The sequence below is a fragment of the Pinus tabuliformis genome, chromosome J, assembly GCF_031772625.1.
Source record: "Pinus tabuliformis cultivar Carrire ecotype Pingquan chromosome J, CPIR1, whole genome shotgun sequence".
NCBI classification, from domain to species: domain Eukaryota; kingdom Viridiplantae; phylum Streptophyta; class Pinopsida; order Pinales; family Pinaceae; genus Pinus; species Pinus tabuliformis.
In genome coordinates this window covers 1,083,838,310-1,083,854,619 of record NC_142295.1, presented here as the reverse complement: position 1 = coordinate 1,083,854,619, position 16,310 = coordinate 1,083,838,310, and positions in this window count along the sequence as shown.

Genomic DNA, 16,310 nt, shown 5'->3' with positions numbered 1-16,310 from the left:
TGACGCGAAAGCAGGATGGTATAGAAACAAAGACATACGTGTATACCAGGCCTGGCCTCCAACCTTTTCTGACAGAAATGTCAGAGCTGTATTAAGCGGTAAAAAAAGAGCAGACCGCTTTCTGGACAAGATCGATACAGATCGTCAACTCATCAAGTTCAGGCTGTACATAGATTCAGCCAAACATGGAGTTAAAGATCTATCTCGGCTGGGAAGGGATCTGCGGAAGGTTCATACCAGTCAAACGCTTCGACGGTCTGAAGTCGGACACAGAGCTCACACAACTCATCCCCCTCCCTCGGAGTCTCAGCAAAGAGGAGGACGTTCGCCCAAAGCTTTCTCAGGAATTCCAGGTTCATGATCCGCGTGTGAGTGATGTAGGAAATGCTCAAAATTGAAATTGTTAAGAGCAATGTGCAGCCCACGTTGAAATGTGATGATGATTTCTACTTCAAATTAATGTTAGTAGCTTTTTCGTATTCGTTTTGAGTAATGGTAAATTTTAGTTTGGTTTCTAATTATCTCGCTTTTGGTTTCTAACTTTAGTTTGGTTTCTATTCTGATTTCTATTTTTATGTTTCAATTAATAAATTAAAAAACACGGTGCTTTCGAGACATCTATTTATAAATATAAAGAACAATGACCAAGTTGATTTTCATTTTTATTTAAATGTTATTGGTTTGTAAAGTCTTTTGTTTCCAAATAAATAAATCCATCTTAAATTAAGAAAAAAAAATACTTTTAAATAATTTGAAATTTTGGAAATTTTGGATATCATACATGCATATATATTTAATTATTTATTTTATTTAATACGATAGGAATTTTTTCTTTTCATATTAATATTTAAGATATTTAATTATTTTTAATGTAATTGAGATTTTCATTTAATTTTTTAATTTTAGATTTCTTTTTAAATCACTTTAAATAGACTTTAAAAGTATAAGTATTCACAAAAAAGTAATGGTTGAAAATAGTAATGGGTGCACCATACACATAAATTTGTTCATATGCTTAAATTATTTTTTAGCTTGTTGCCTCAACTTTCTCTAAACTACCATGTGAACTTTCACCTCAACACTAAATAGGCATTTTCAAGAATGCATGTATACATACAAGTGGGTAAATTCTCTTGCAATGTTAATTGGGAAAAAATGGTTGTTGTTGGTCCATTGTTACCCAATAGAGTACATGATGCATTTTTCACTTCTTTGAGCTATTTGAGGAGTAATTTCAAGAAAACCTGAGGAGACATTGTAGGACTCTATTGATGTGGTGTTTGATTGGTTCTATTGTAAGTTTCTAACCCTTATTTTTTTTTCATATTTTTTTTAAATTATAAAAATATATAAAAAACTAATTTCCCCTTATTTCAATGTAAATCAACCCAGTTAACCTAGTAAACTTAGGTCAGCCTAGTAAGCCTAGTAAATGTTACATGTTCATCAACCTAATATATCAACCTTAGGAAACCTAGTAAACTATGGTCAACCTATTAAACCTAGAAAACGTGACATGTTCATTAACCTAATATATTAGTCTTAGTCATCCATAAACACCATGGTCAAATCTGGTACACCATATTAACCATGATCAAACCATGTTCAATCATAGTCAACCATGTTAATCTTAGTCAAACATGGTTAACCATGGGACCATGTTAACAATGGATGAACATGGTTTGACCAACTTGACCATGATGATCATGGTTGATCATGTTGACCATAGCTTACCATAATCAACCATGTTAACCATGTACACCATTTTTGAACATGGTTTGACCATGATGACCATTGTTATCCATCTTGATCATGTTGACCATGACTTACCATAATCAACCATTGTTGACCATGTACACCATGGCTTACCATAATCAACTGTTGTTGACCATGCACACCATTGGTGTATATGGTTTACCATAATCAAATTTGTATATTTCAAAACTTCGATATTTAATACATACGTAGGTCAATTTAAATCAAGTTTTATATGCATATCTATAGATTTCCCAGCTTTAGGTAACACATCTCCAATTGCATGTTGTGTAACATTATGCATATCAAAGCCGAATTGACATGGGTATAGAACATGTTGAAATATTTGAAATATACAATGTAACAATACTAATATCAAATCCAGATTCACATGGGTATAGACTGTCGATTGTGACATGAAAACCATGATTTTAGAATCCATGTGTGAACTAAAGACATTCAATTTTTATTATAATTTTCCTTTCTTAGTGGGCACAAAAAATGGTTAGAAATAGAGTTAATTAAAATCAACTAATAAAGAGTAAAAGTGGATAGTTTTGAATCTCTAAAACATATTGAAGATACCCAAAATATGGACTTATAGAACACATACAACAAACATAAGCTTATTTAGAAAATTGCAAAATTGTATGTAGAACCTGAGAAAAGCAAGAGAAAGGCATTGATAATGAAATAATGTCATATTAATAATTTTACTCACAATTACAAAGTGAAACAAGAACACTTGTTGTACCACAGGCTTCACCCACATAATGCAAGATGCTTGTCAATGGCCAGATAGAGCGAAGATGTGGTTAAGTCGAAGAGGAGAACAAAGTTTCGACACGCATGGAAGACAACTTGGTTTCTTGATTGGATTCGTATGGTTTGGCTCAAAGGTTTTTTTGGCTTACCATGGTGTTTTCTATTCTCTGTGCTTTTGGCGATGGATTGACTTCACAAATTTGCATCGTAGGTGCTTTATCCCACCTGGTTCCAAAACTTTCTATTGATGGCGACATGTTATTTCTATGAGCCTGTGTTTTTTGTAGTGCATGGCTTATTGTTGGTAAAGCCGCCTCTTGTTTTAGGTTGTCATAGAGGTCATGGTTTGTGTTATTTTTGGTGGGCACTATTTTCAAATGGACATCAAGCCTATGTGTGTTGCTTTTGTTATCTACTGGTAAGCCCAATGGCTAGGGTGTCAATTGATCGTTTACCCGAATTGGTAGCTTCTCACCGTGGTGCTGTATTAGTGCAAACATGCTAAGCCACAGTGACAACTGCTAAGCCTTCCACCTCACAAGCTCAAAACCTAGAACCAATTTAAGATCAAATATGCATCATCTGTCACGATCTTATAATAAGTTATGGCCAGATTTAACATGGCTACAACCTTTCTTCAAGTGAAATCAATATCAAACAAATCTATCAAAATTGTTGCAAGGAGTAGTAGTAATGGAAAATGGGTAATCATATAGATTTCATCCAACCAAATAAAGGATATGCAATACTTACGCTCCATTTTTTTGTGTTCCTCTCCTATTAGGATTTCTCAATATACAATACTTACCCTCCATAATACTAAGTTGATGTACACATATTATCTACTTATTTCCATGTCTCACATATGAGGATGTTCCTCTTTTGTTGAAAGAGAAACTTTGTTTGCAAACCCAAGGCCAATGATTAAAACTATAGTCTTCTTTTTTATTGGATCATATTTCACAAGCTTGCCAAGGGGTTTTTCTTCTAAAAGATCTAGAAAGGATCTATCATATTTAAACTTGGTGCTTGCATCTAAGTCATATACACTTCCATCGCTAGCCTCTATAATTGCATCAAATAACCTATAAAACCCCACATGTACCCTTTGTTATATTTTATGAAAACAAAAGCAAACAATGTTATATTCTTTCAAATGTTTGTGTAAGTGTCAAAGGTGAAAAGACATAAAATAGTTTCAATGGAACAAACCTGATCTGAATTCCATCAACTTTTGAAGCTAAAAGAAATATTTGATCATGATTAACTTTCAGTAGACCCTGTAGAATAATCCATGTCTTATGAATATAAAATACATGAAGTTTCATTCTCACAATAAAAAATACCCATTTCAGCCCCAATTTGATATGCATCTTCATAAGTTTCTTAGGTAAATTTTGTATATACAAAATTAAAATGGAAACAATTACTCATAATAAAAACCATTTTCAAGGGCATATTCACCAAACTGTAGGCTCAAAAAGATTAGAAATCCTCCTCCCCTTTCTTAGAAAACTCAAGTTGTTTGGGCTCAATTAACACCAAAACTCTGGGATGAGACCTCACCTTTGCCTTATAAATTGTAGGTCCATCTGCCACATTGTTTTACCTTTCTTTTCACAATTACAGAGCCTTGCAATTGTGAGACCGTAACTGAAGGATAGTTGAGGTCATGTATCTTAAGTTGGTGTGTGTAGAAATATGGTGATAAAATTGCAACTGCTCAAGAAATTTAATCTAAATCAAGAGACACAATCCTACTCTACTTATCCACGGAAATTAATTCACAATTTAGAACAACATTCACAAACATGCATCAACCACATACACAAGTACACATATTTATCTAGGTGAAACCAACTGGTAAAAACCCCTTAATCCTGCTTGCATTAATTAGATGAACATATAATGTATTAAAATTTCTTGCTCACTTTGAGTTTAACCCGCAAGTGCATAATCGTTCTCTCTACCCAATGAGAAGCTTTGACTGACTTAGTAATTTTTTTCCCCCACCTGAGTTCCTATTTCCTTGAAAAAACTCTAAGGAAATTAGCCCCTATTATTTAGGAATTTCCTCCAAAATGATTGTGCAATTACCAAGGATTGATCATTGATTGCATGCAACACCTGTACACTCAAAACTAGTCGACAACTGATGTTACACTGCCTTGGAATCTCCACCACAACTGAGCAATTTTAATTCCTTTCTTGTGTGAGCTATTTTTGGTTAATTGATCAGTTAACTGGATGACCACTGAGTTAGACTATTGTCCCACTATACAACTAACCTCCAACTAGTTCTATCAATAGTTAGAACTAGTTTAAGTGAATACAACTGGAAATCACTGAACTGGATTGCTACAAATTAGAAATCACACATTCATAACTAAATTCCAATCTCTCTAACTTGAATTTTCTGAGCTAACTAAGTGACAAGAGCTATTTCACCTCAATTAACTACCTCTAAGTTGTTTGCTGATTTGGAAATTTTGAATTTACTCAATTTGACTAAGTCTAAATTAAATTGAGCCTTTCTTGCTACACTTCTCAACACTCCCTCTTAGCAAGAAATGGATTTTCAACCACCCCTATCCTGCACCTGTGGAATTCAAATTTCCCTCTTGAAAAATCCTTTGTCAAGATGTCAACGTCTCATTCCTCTATCAAAATGTATTGTAGCAACATTATCCTCCTCTACACATAATCTCATAAATGATGATACCAAATATCCATATGCTTGGATCAATCGTGAAATACCATATTCAAAGAGATCTTAATGCAACTCTTATTATCACAATAGATCACAGTTGGATCCATCTCTTGACCAAACATGCCCACAAGTGTCTTTCTCATCTAGATCGCCTCACATGTTTCTTGACTTGCAACCATGTATTCAACTTTTGTTGAGATGAGTGCCACTGATCCCTGCTTCCTGTAGTACCAGGAAATTACTACAAACCCAACACTAAAAGTTATACCTAATGTACTCTTTCAGTTGCATGGACTCCTTTCCTAATCTGTATCCATGAAGCCATACAACTTCACTTCCTATGTTTGTTTGTACCATAATTAATACCGAGTAGTACCTATGAAGTATCGTAAAACATGCTTAGCTTCCTTCCAATACAATTTTGTCAACTTAACCATAGCTTGGCTCATTTGGTTGACTACATAGCGCATATCTGGTTGTGTACTCATAAGATACATCAGTGAACCCACTAGTCGATTTATTTTCCAGCCTTGGGACCACTTCCCAAACACTGTTCTTCATGATGGATTTGTATTATTCCACCATTGCATCAACCCAAACTAGTTACTCAACTGATTCCTCAAAATAGTATTTCTTAGTATTTACAAGCTCAGTCATCTGATCTGAAATGGAGTAGATTAGTAATGTTTTTCTAATTCCACTTTCAGAATAAAACAAAGATGCTTATCATTTTCTTATCAAGTGCTTAAGGATTCACCATTTTTGCTTAATTAACTGATTCTCATAAGAGTTTATTATGTAAATGTTATAAACAATTTAACATAGAACATATGCTGAACAACAGCAAAATAATAACAAAGGACATCAAAATACAAGACACAACATAGAGATTTGATGAGGATTTCACCCCTTTGTTGTAGCTGTTGCAACAACCCCTCCAAAAATCTGGAAACCCTAAAATTTTCGGAGCCCCTGTATCTTGTGGGGCCACCAATGCCGCTAGGATCTACTCTAAGAGTTCAACAATCTCAAAGAACCCTGGAAAAGTCTAATTTTTCAGCTAAGTAAACCTAAGTCACTAGTTCTTGCCTAAAGTCGGTCAGTCGCGGTTTCAAAATGCGACTAAAGTTAAACCTTGTGACCTCTGCGACTAATGTGACATGTGCAACTCACTAGTAGCATAGGTCACGAGTTCACATCTTCCTCTCTTGGTCATCGACATGACCATGCGACCCTTATGACCTCATGACTAGATGGTCAAAAGGTCACACATGCCTCACTCATCTATGAACGTGACCATGCAACCCTTGCAACCTCGTGACTACCTGGTCGCAAGGTCACATAGGTCGCAGGGTCGCATATCAGACACATGCGACCTCGCACGTGAGGTAAGGGAGGGTCACCTAGTGTCATTATAACTACTCCTTTGGTCACATGGAAGGCGAGGAAGCTCTGTGATTTGGGTATGCGAGCATTTTTCTCTAGGTAAGTAACCATTCGCCTTCCTAGTAAACATGATTTTCACCTAGGTGTCTCTATCTGCATCCCCAAACTTCTGCATCCCATGGTCGGGGGGTTTTAGCCCATGTTACTTGGTTTTTCCACCTTATTTCCCAAATATAGTTGCCCTGGCCACTTCCACTCTTCCTGGACCCAGAACTCGACCACTTTTGACCCTAACCTTCTCGGTCTTCGCCAGTAAGCCTAAGCCTACTTGCTTGGAAGAATCCTAGACCTCCTAAAGCCACAAATTGTCCTCCTTGATCCTCTTAAAACCTAAGTCGCATGGCTAAGACTGCGATATCACTTTCTCGCGACTTCACAACTTGCAACTTCGCCCTGACGCGACCTTGTGACTTGTGACCCTGCGACCACCATCAACTTGCGAATTGTGACCATACATTCCCCAACAACCTGACCTGTGACTTTGCGACTCTTGTGACCTGCCTCCCCTGACTGTCCTACCACCTGTTGAAACTCCCTTTATTTTTCAGCTTTACTTAATTTTCATGTCGTCTCTCTCATCGTGGGATTGTATTTTTGACATGCCAAGCGACGTGGACCTCGAGTGCATATCCATCTCTTCCTTTGAAGATGAAATGGATCCCTAAACCACTAATGCTACTCGCAGAGGCTCAGGAAGCGAGTCATGGGAGGCTGACCAAGATGAGGAGCCACCCATCTATGGGGACACAGCTTGCAACATCAGTAAAACCACGAGGCTCTCTTGGTACAACATCTATGAGGAGTTTTCGAAATCATATGTTCCAAAAACCCAAGAGGATTTTCCAGTATACCTAAACGTCAAAAGATCAAGGTTGTACAAGGTAGCGGCGCACCACCCAGTCTTCCCATTCTCATAAACTATTGAATGGATCTTGCAAAGCACAGATACGAATTCATGGATGATCAGGGATCATGTTGGGGAACCTATAGCCGCTATCTCCCCTACAGGCATCTAAGAGACAAGAGGTTTTTAATACCATGTGGCTCTCTAAGTTCGTGACCCCCGTAAAGTATATCCTAAGGGAATGGTGGAAAGACGCGTCAATGTTCTCGGTCAGAATAGATCAGGCATACAAGACAGAAGGATTGCGCAAGGTATGACATTTAATTGCTGCAATGATGTGCTGATTATATGGAAAATTAGGTTGCAACATATTTTACAGCACCTGGGTCCCCCTCATGTATGTTGTTGCCACCCAAGGAACTATTTTTAACTAGGTAAACATCCTCTCATCATCGTTGAGAATGAACATGGCTACGTCCAAGCTCCCACAAACAGAGCAACCTCCAAAATTCTATATGTATTCATACCTCCTCTATTTTGTCTGCTCGATATGCTACTTCGAGCACTGGAGCTGCAACTAGGACTCATCAACAACCGACCCCATGCACTACCATTACAAAGTTTTATGGGACATGACTTACAAAGGTATGATAGATGTAATCTCTTAATCTTTCATTATCCCGTTGTACCAACTGTTATTTGGGGATGAACCACCATGCATGTCAAAGAGGGCTATGAATACTGTGGTCAATGTAGCACACTGGTTTCCCATCCAAGAAGGAACATTCACCAAAGTGTTCGATACCCATAAGACCCCTCATGCCCTACCCAGGTTCGTCGCAGACAAGACTCTTCTGCGAGAGGTCTGCTACCAAATGAAATAAGGCTTTTCTAGGATATTGAACAAAGGAAAAAAGAAACCATGTCCCGCCTTACCCCTCACCATCGGAGCATATGTGGTGGAAAATTTCAAACAAGTAGAGGCAGAGGCATTGAAAGGAAGCCACTTTGTGACCCTCAATTACCGAACATATGATCTTGAGAAGGTCATGGCCGCCCACTGCAAAAACATAAAAATCAGTTGGTCTTATTCTCATATCAAATAGGATCTCGAAGATGGGATAAAAAATTGGTATAACACTATAAGAGAACTCATCCCAAGTGAGCAGTAGGCCAGAGAAGATGAGCTCCTTGATGATTCCAAAAAGATGTGAGCCTCAAATAAAGAGGTTCCACCATAAAGAAAAAGTAGCACGAGGCGCTAAAAGGCACCGGGGAATCTGAGAAGCAAAAAGGAAAAGAGGTAGAAGATGCCTTGAGCGACCACGAAGAGGAAGACACTAATACTATGTTGGAACAAAGGAATGCCACCTTGGTAAGGAGAAAGAAAGATCTTAAAAGGAAAAGGGAGCTAGAGAGCAAACAATCTCAAGATTCTAGTAACCAAGGACAGAGCAAGAAAAGGAAACGACGGGAAGAGAGAGAAAAGGAGAAACAACTGCAAGAAAAGCAGCAGGAAGAAAGAAGGGCGTAGGAAGAGGAAAAGAAGAGAAAACAGGAGGAAGAAAGAAGGGCACAGGAAGAGGTAGAGAAGAGAAAGCAGGAATAAGATAGAAGGGCACAGGAAGAGGCAGAGAAGAGAAAACAAGAGGAAGAAGAATTAAAGAGAAGGCAGGAGGAGAACAGGATATTAGAGCAAGAGCTGAAAGTATGGAATATGTGATAGAGACAGAAAAACGCTCGCAAATCAAGAGAAAAGACGATAGGAAGAAGAACTAAGGAGGAACAAGGAAAAGGAAGATAGGGAAAGTGAACATGAACATACTAGAAAAACGGTTGACCTAGGTACATGAAAAAGTGAACTTCCCCCATTGGACATGCCTCCTATGACCCCCCTCACTGGTGGGCATCTCCCCCTCCAAGAACTAGGCATCTTAGAGGGACAGGATGAGGAGGTCCTAGATAACACAAGGCTCACTTCTGATGAAGCAAAACTAAAAATTGTGCAAGAAAGAAAGAAATATTGTGTTAGGAATCTAGTTGAGCCTTTATCAGTAACCACGGCCAAAGATATTGTGCCCAACATTACAGAAAACCCACAAATGATTGCCTCGATCGGGACAAATTTTGTTGCCGCCATAAAACACAATATGGCCTGGATGAGCAAACAGATTGCTAATCTTCAAAACAGACTTTATGAATCCGAACTAAGGGCCACCATGGCGGAGAAGGAGAAATGAAAGGTGGAGGAAGAGAAAGCGGCACTCCTTTTAGTTCACACCAGCACAACAGAATTCCAGGCAGCAATCGAAGCAGAAACGGAGACCCTAGGGGAGGCCATGGTAGTAGTCTACGAAGAGATGTCCAAACTGCATCACATAGTAGCCCCAATCGTGACAATCCAATCCCACACAAAAGAAAGAGTCACAATGCTTAAGGAGACTATGACTGCTTTGGATAAGATACATGAATGGTCCATCAAATACCTAGGAGCACCAGTAGTGGTCCCTAAGAAGGATTGGGTCACCATGCAGAATACCAAGGTTCAACTCCACATCAAAATTCAGTCTAAAGACAAATTGACCAAAGATGTGGATAGGGCATTGGCATCCTACAGGCATCTATTCAACGGTTTAGAATTTGTTATCCAACTTCATGGGGTCCCCTCTATAGGAGAATTCGGACACGTGAGGAAGCATGAGGAGATCTCCAAGGAAGTACAGGCATTCATTGAGACATATAAACAAGGGGCCTGTACAAAAGTCATGCCAATCACCAAAGAAAATATCATGCGTTATGTGGCAGAACTAGTGAGGATCTACACCAAACTGGTAACCTTGAACAACCAGGTGCATGCCAAATGGACCAACCTCATTCTAGATGCACTCGAGTGCCTACATCAACATGATGAAGTGCAACCGTAGATCGCTCCCATCACACCGGAACTTGCCATTGTTAAATTAGTGAATTAGGTTGATAGCTTAATTTTTGTGATGTATCTACTTCAGTAGCATAGAACATTTTGTGAATATAAAAGGTCATATTGAATACTAAAAGTCATCAGGTAGATAAAAAGTCATGAGAAATTTAAAGGGTCAAGGGTAGGCCAAGAGTCACCCTCACCCTATAAATACACCCTCATGCCTCATTTGTAAGGACCTTTTGCTGAGGATTTTGTTGGAGATATATACATTGCTTAAGAGAATTTATGCTCTTCTAATTTATCCAAGGAGTGGCTATTTGTTTCCACTATTGGATTCTTCAAATCTTTTATGTTCTAATGCCATGATTATTTTCTTTAATCGATGGATTAGATGTTCCTAAAAGCTCTTTGATGTGTGGTCTTCTCATATGTTGTCTCATACTACAAACTTTGTGTTGCTTCGTATGAATGGTATTTGATTCGCCAACTCTATGCTTGCGTTGGTGAACTATTTCCTTGGTATTGGTATAATCTGTTTTGACTGCACCTTTATTTATGCTCATAGATGTTTGATCATTGTGAATTAATTTACAATTGTTAAGCACTTTATCTTGGCAAACACGAGTCTTATTTGAAGCCTGCTAATAGTAAATTTACATAAGGTTTATGTTGTTTATAGTTGATCCAAATTGGATCCTAAAGAACTCTCTAAGTTTTCATAACTCTGTAAAATTCATGCCAAAGTTTCAAAGACTTACAAAGGTCGAGTTTATCAAAAATATCCTCGAACAGTTGTAATTTTTGAGAAGCACCAAGCAACGAGGACCCTCAGTCAAGCGCGCTGATTGTTGGCCCACAGTAATGCGTGTTGCCACGAAACAACAAAATGGGAAGCCTTTTTGATAAACGGGGGAGGTTTATGATATGCGATTAGCGACAAGGAAAACCCCTCAGAGAAGAAAAAGCCCTGAGCGACCGGACCCAGAAAGTCAAAAACCATACAGGATTCGCTGATTCCGTCAAAGGTGGGTCCCACATGAAAACCGGCAGGTTATCGGAATGGCTTCGAGTGGTAAGCGGTTTCAACCAAGTCCCGCCCGGTGCCACACGTCCAATGGAAGAGAGAGAAAACTGCTCACATCGGATAGGTAAACGTCATGCAATTACCCACCCGATATGGACGGAGACCGTAGGATTTGGAGGCTCTAGATCAACGACAGACATGCAATCCGATGGATGACCAGATTTAATGGGGTAAATAGGCCAAATTGTATAAAGGTTTGAAGTCCGGAATGAACGATGAGTTGGTAGAGAAATCATGTTCACGGGCATTCTGGGAAGTTAAACGGAAATAATGGCAGTTCAAACATTTCCAAGAGAATTGACACTCAGTTCGTTATAAAATAGGTGGCCACCTCCCTGTAAGGCATAACACAGTGATGATGATGTAGAACAAAGGAATTCAAACAGATAGAGGCAGGAGAACCAGAGCACCAAGAAGTGGAAATGAACAGTCAGAAAGCATATTAGCTTTAAAGCCACGAACTGAAAGAAACAAAGTAAGGAGAGTTAGTCAAGGCAGAAAGCCAAGAGCAGAGAATAGAGAGAAGGAGCCGAGCTGACCTAAAGGCAGCATTGAGCCAGAGAGAGCCAGAGAGAGTCAAAGAGTCTGTGTACTCCAGAGAAGGCTTGAGACGTTCAAGTGAACTCCTCTGTACATTGGGCTCATACTACTGTGACCAATAGAGGTCGATTTTCAGTAAGGAGAGTATGTGTACTCCAGAGACTTGGGGGATCCAAGTCCAGTCCTACTGATTTATATCTGTTGAGTGAGACTCAAATTGAGCTCACTGTTGTAAAAACTCTGCTTTGAAAAAATAATAGAGAGGCCACCACTGAAGGTTGGACCAAGAGACTTAGCCCAGGAGTATTGGATGAACTCCTTATTAAACTTGTCGTGTTTACATGTTTGCCTGTTATGTTTTCTCTAATTGCTTCAGTGTCTATGTATTTCGCAACCTTATCGATCCGTTGCATAAAGTAACATAGTCACATCCATGCACATGAGTCTGTAATATCTTTAATTCTTTGTCCTGGATAAATTCCAGATCAACTGGTATCAGAGATCTAGGTTACTAAGGTTAGACAAGCTTGTGCTGGATTTTTTTGTTGAATGCTAACTAGATCAAAGCTTAAATTAGGAGAAGGAGAGTTGGTTGAAACTAACGCTGAAATTGGAAGAGTCTATCCTAAGGGGAAAATGTCAGAATAAAGTCCCTTGGAATCAGACCCTCAGTTCATGAATAGTTTCCTGACCATGAGAGCCATGGTAGAGGAAATGTGTAGAGAATTTAAGAAAGGTAGAGAGGAAGATGCATCAAACTCAAATCGAGATAAAAGAGCAGAAGAATCTCTCCTCCATGACCACTCTAAAGGCAAAGGGAAAGAAGAAAAACTTCCCACACCTCTTAGTAGCCTTGAAAACAAAAAGAAGACATATTTGATTAAATTAGATGTTCAATTTGATTTACCAATATATGATGGAGAGTTGAATGTAGAGAAGCTAGATAATTGGATTAGACAGATTGATGTTTATTGCAGAGTGTAGAGCATTGATTCAGACAGTAGTAAGATTCATTTGGCTAGCCTACGCTTTGGAGGCACTGCCTTGGTATGGTGGGAAGGCAGGACACAAGCTGACATGAAGAAGCATGGTAAAATTCTTTCTGTCTGGAGTGAATTTTTTCTGCAATTAAAAAACAGTTATATCGACTAGCTTATATGCAACAAGCCATGATGAGTTGGCAAACTCTTCGACAATTAAAAGGGAAAAGTGTATAAATTTACACTCAAGAATTTAGGAAAAGATCTTTTATTCTAGGAATTTCTTTAGACTCACCTGAAACTCTGTTGAAGTATATAGGTGGTCTACACAGCTACTTAAGGCACACTATTCTCATGTTTAATCCCACTAGCATAGATGAGGTATTTGTTCAAGCTGCACATCTAGAGGCTAGAGGCAAGAATGTGAACCCAAAATTTGGGGGATCATCAAAACCCACTGCAAGCAAGAATAAGGAGAAAAGAAAACAGAAATGGAAAGAGAGGAAGACAAATACTATACAAACGACCAAATCTTCATGCACTCACTGTAAGAAGGATGGGCATGATGATGAACACTGTTGGATTTTGAAATCGGAGTTGAAACCCAAGAAGTACGATGGAAAGAAGAAAAAGACTGCTACAGCTATTCAAAAAGATTTGGGGTCAGATTTAGGAGATGAAACAACAATTGCAGCCACAGTTATAAAAGGTAAAAATTCTGAAGCATCTACTAGTAATTCTACATAATCTAGTAATAATGAAGAAAATGAGAGAAAAAGACATGAGCTTTTTCATATTTGAGTTGTTTCCAAGCATCAAAAGATTGATACTTTGTTTAATTGTGGCTCACAAGTAAATTTAATTTCTGAAGCAATTTTAAAGAAATAACCACACCTCACAAAAAGCCATATCCATTAGGTTGGTTATGTGATAAAGCACAACTACAAGTGACTAGACAATGAAAACTTCAGTTTTCTTTTGGGTCAGCATTTGTAGATGAGGTTGAGTTAGATATTGTTCCCTTGGATATATGTGGAATTGTTTTAGGAAGTCCTTACTTGTATGATAGAAAAGCTACTTTCTATAGATCTGAAAACAAGTATCAACTCGTTAAATATGGAATTGAATATATTGTAAGATCTCATAAACTCAAGAATAATTATACTCTCATAAACTCAGGGCAGATGAAAAGACTTGTAAATTCATGCAAACAATTTTTACTGATGGTTGTAAAGGAAAAGAAACCTGATAAAACCAATGCATTTGAAGGCTGTAATGCTAAACAACAAGTTGATTTAGAAAAAGTTGTTTCAGAATATGATATACTATTTCAAGAACCTAAAGGTCTACCACCCAAAAAGGAAATATTACATGATATTAATTTGCAGAAAGATGTTCCATTGCCTAACATAGGAATGTACAGGTTGTTCGCTTTAGAGAATGCAGAAATCAAGAAGCAGGTACATGAGCTGCTCGAGAAAGGATTCATAAGACCTAGCACATCGCCTTGTGGGTCTCCAATTGTCTTGGTGAGAAAGAAAGATGGCTCATGGAGAATGTGCATTAATTACCGAGCACTGAATAAGATAACGATAAAAAATCGCTATCGCCTTCCTTGCATAGATGATCTATTAGATTAGTTGAAATAAGCTATTTATTTTTCCAATTTGGACTTGCATAGTGGCTATCATTAGGTCAAAGTTGCAGAGCAAGATGCATGGAATATTGCTTTCAAAACAAAACAGGGATTGTATGAGTGGTTGGTTATGCCTTTTGGCTTAACTAATGCTCCTGCTACTTTCATGAGGATAATGAATGATGTACTCAAACCTTTTATTGATGATTTTTTCATTGTATATTTGGATGACATTCTTATATTTAGTAAAACATGGGAAGAAAATTTAAAGCATGTCAAGCAGACTCTAGATGTTTTGAAAAAAGAGAATCTTTATGTTAAGCTCTCAAAATGTGAATTTGGAAAAACATCTTTGAATTATTTGGGTCATATTGTAGGGGGTGGTGAATTGAAGATAGATCCCTCTAGGTTGTAGTCATTGTAAACTGGCCTAAACCCAAATCTGCTACAGAAGTTAGAAGCTTCTTAGGATTAGCACAATATTGGAGAAAGTTTATTTCCAATTTTTCCTTGATTGCAGCACCCTTACATGCTTTAATAAGATTGAACAAGGTGTTTTAGTGGGGAGGCAAACAACAGAAAGCCTTCGACACCTTAAAAGAAAATATTAGTACAACACCAATAGTAGCACTACCTGATCTTGAAAGACCATTTGAGATTGAAACGAATGCCAGTGACTACGCCATGGGAGCAGTGTTGATGCAGCATGGTAAACCCATATGTTATCATTCCGAGACATTTAATTCTGCAGTAGTTAACTATACCACATATGATAAAGAATTGTATGCATTAGTACAAATTGTGAAAAAATGGAAACATTATTTAATGGGCAAAGAGACAATTATACACACTAATCATCAACCACTTCAATATTTTCACTCACAAACTAAGTTGCAACAATCAAGACACTATAGGTGGATGGGTTTTCTACAACAGTTTCATCTTGTCATCAGATATAAAAAGGGCATACACAACAAAGTTGCAGATATGTTGTCTAGACCAATCATAAATGCATCCACTATACTTAAGCATAATTCAGTATTGCATGAAAGCTACATTGAACAGTATGCTCAAGATATAGATTTTAAAGATGTATATGCAACTTTAAGTCATGGAAAACAAGTAGAAGAATTGGATTATCATGTTAAGGACCAACTCTTGTATCATTTGGGAAAGTTATGCATTCCTCAAACAGAAAGAGTAAAGATAATTCGAGAAGCACACACTTCTCTAATATCAGGTCACTTTAGTATAAGTAAAAAAGTTTCACAGCTGCCAAGATTTTGTTATTGGCCAAAAATGAATGAGACAGTTTCTAGATATGTAAGACGGTGTACCATGTGTGCTAAAAGCAAACCCAACGATAGAAAACTAGGCTTGTACACTCCACTACCAGATCCTTCTCATCCTTGGGAAAGTGTTTCTATGGACTTCATTGGGGGATTGCCTAAATCTAGAAAAGGTCATGACTATTTATATGTTTTTGTGGATAGGTTAAGCAAAATGCGTATTTTAATACTTTGTAACAAATAGATTATAGTTGAACAAACTACAAAGTTGTTCTTTCAGCATGTATGGGTTCATTTTGGATTACCCACTTCCATTATATCTAATAGAGATACCCGAT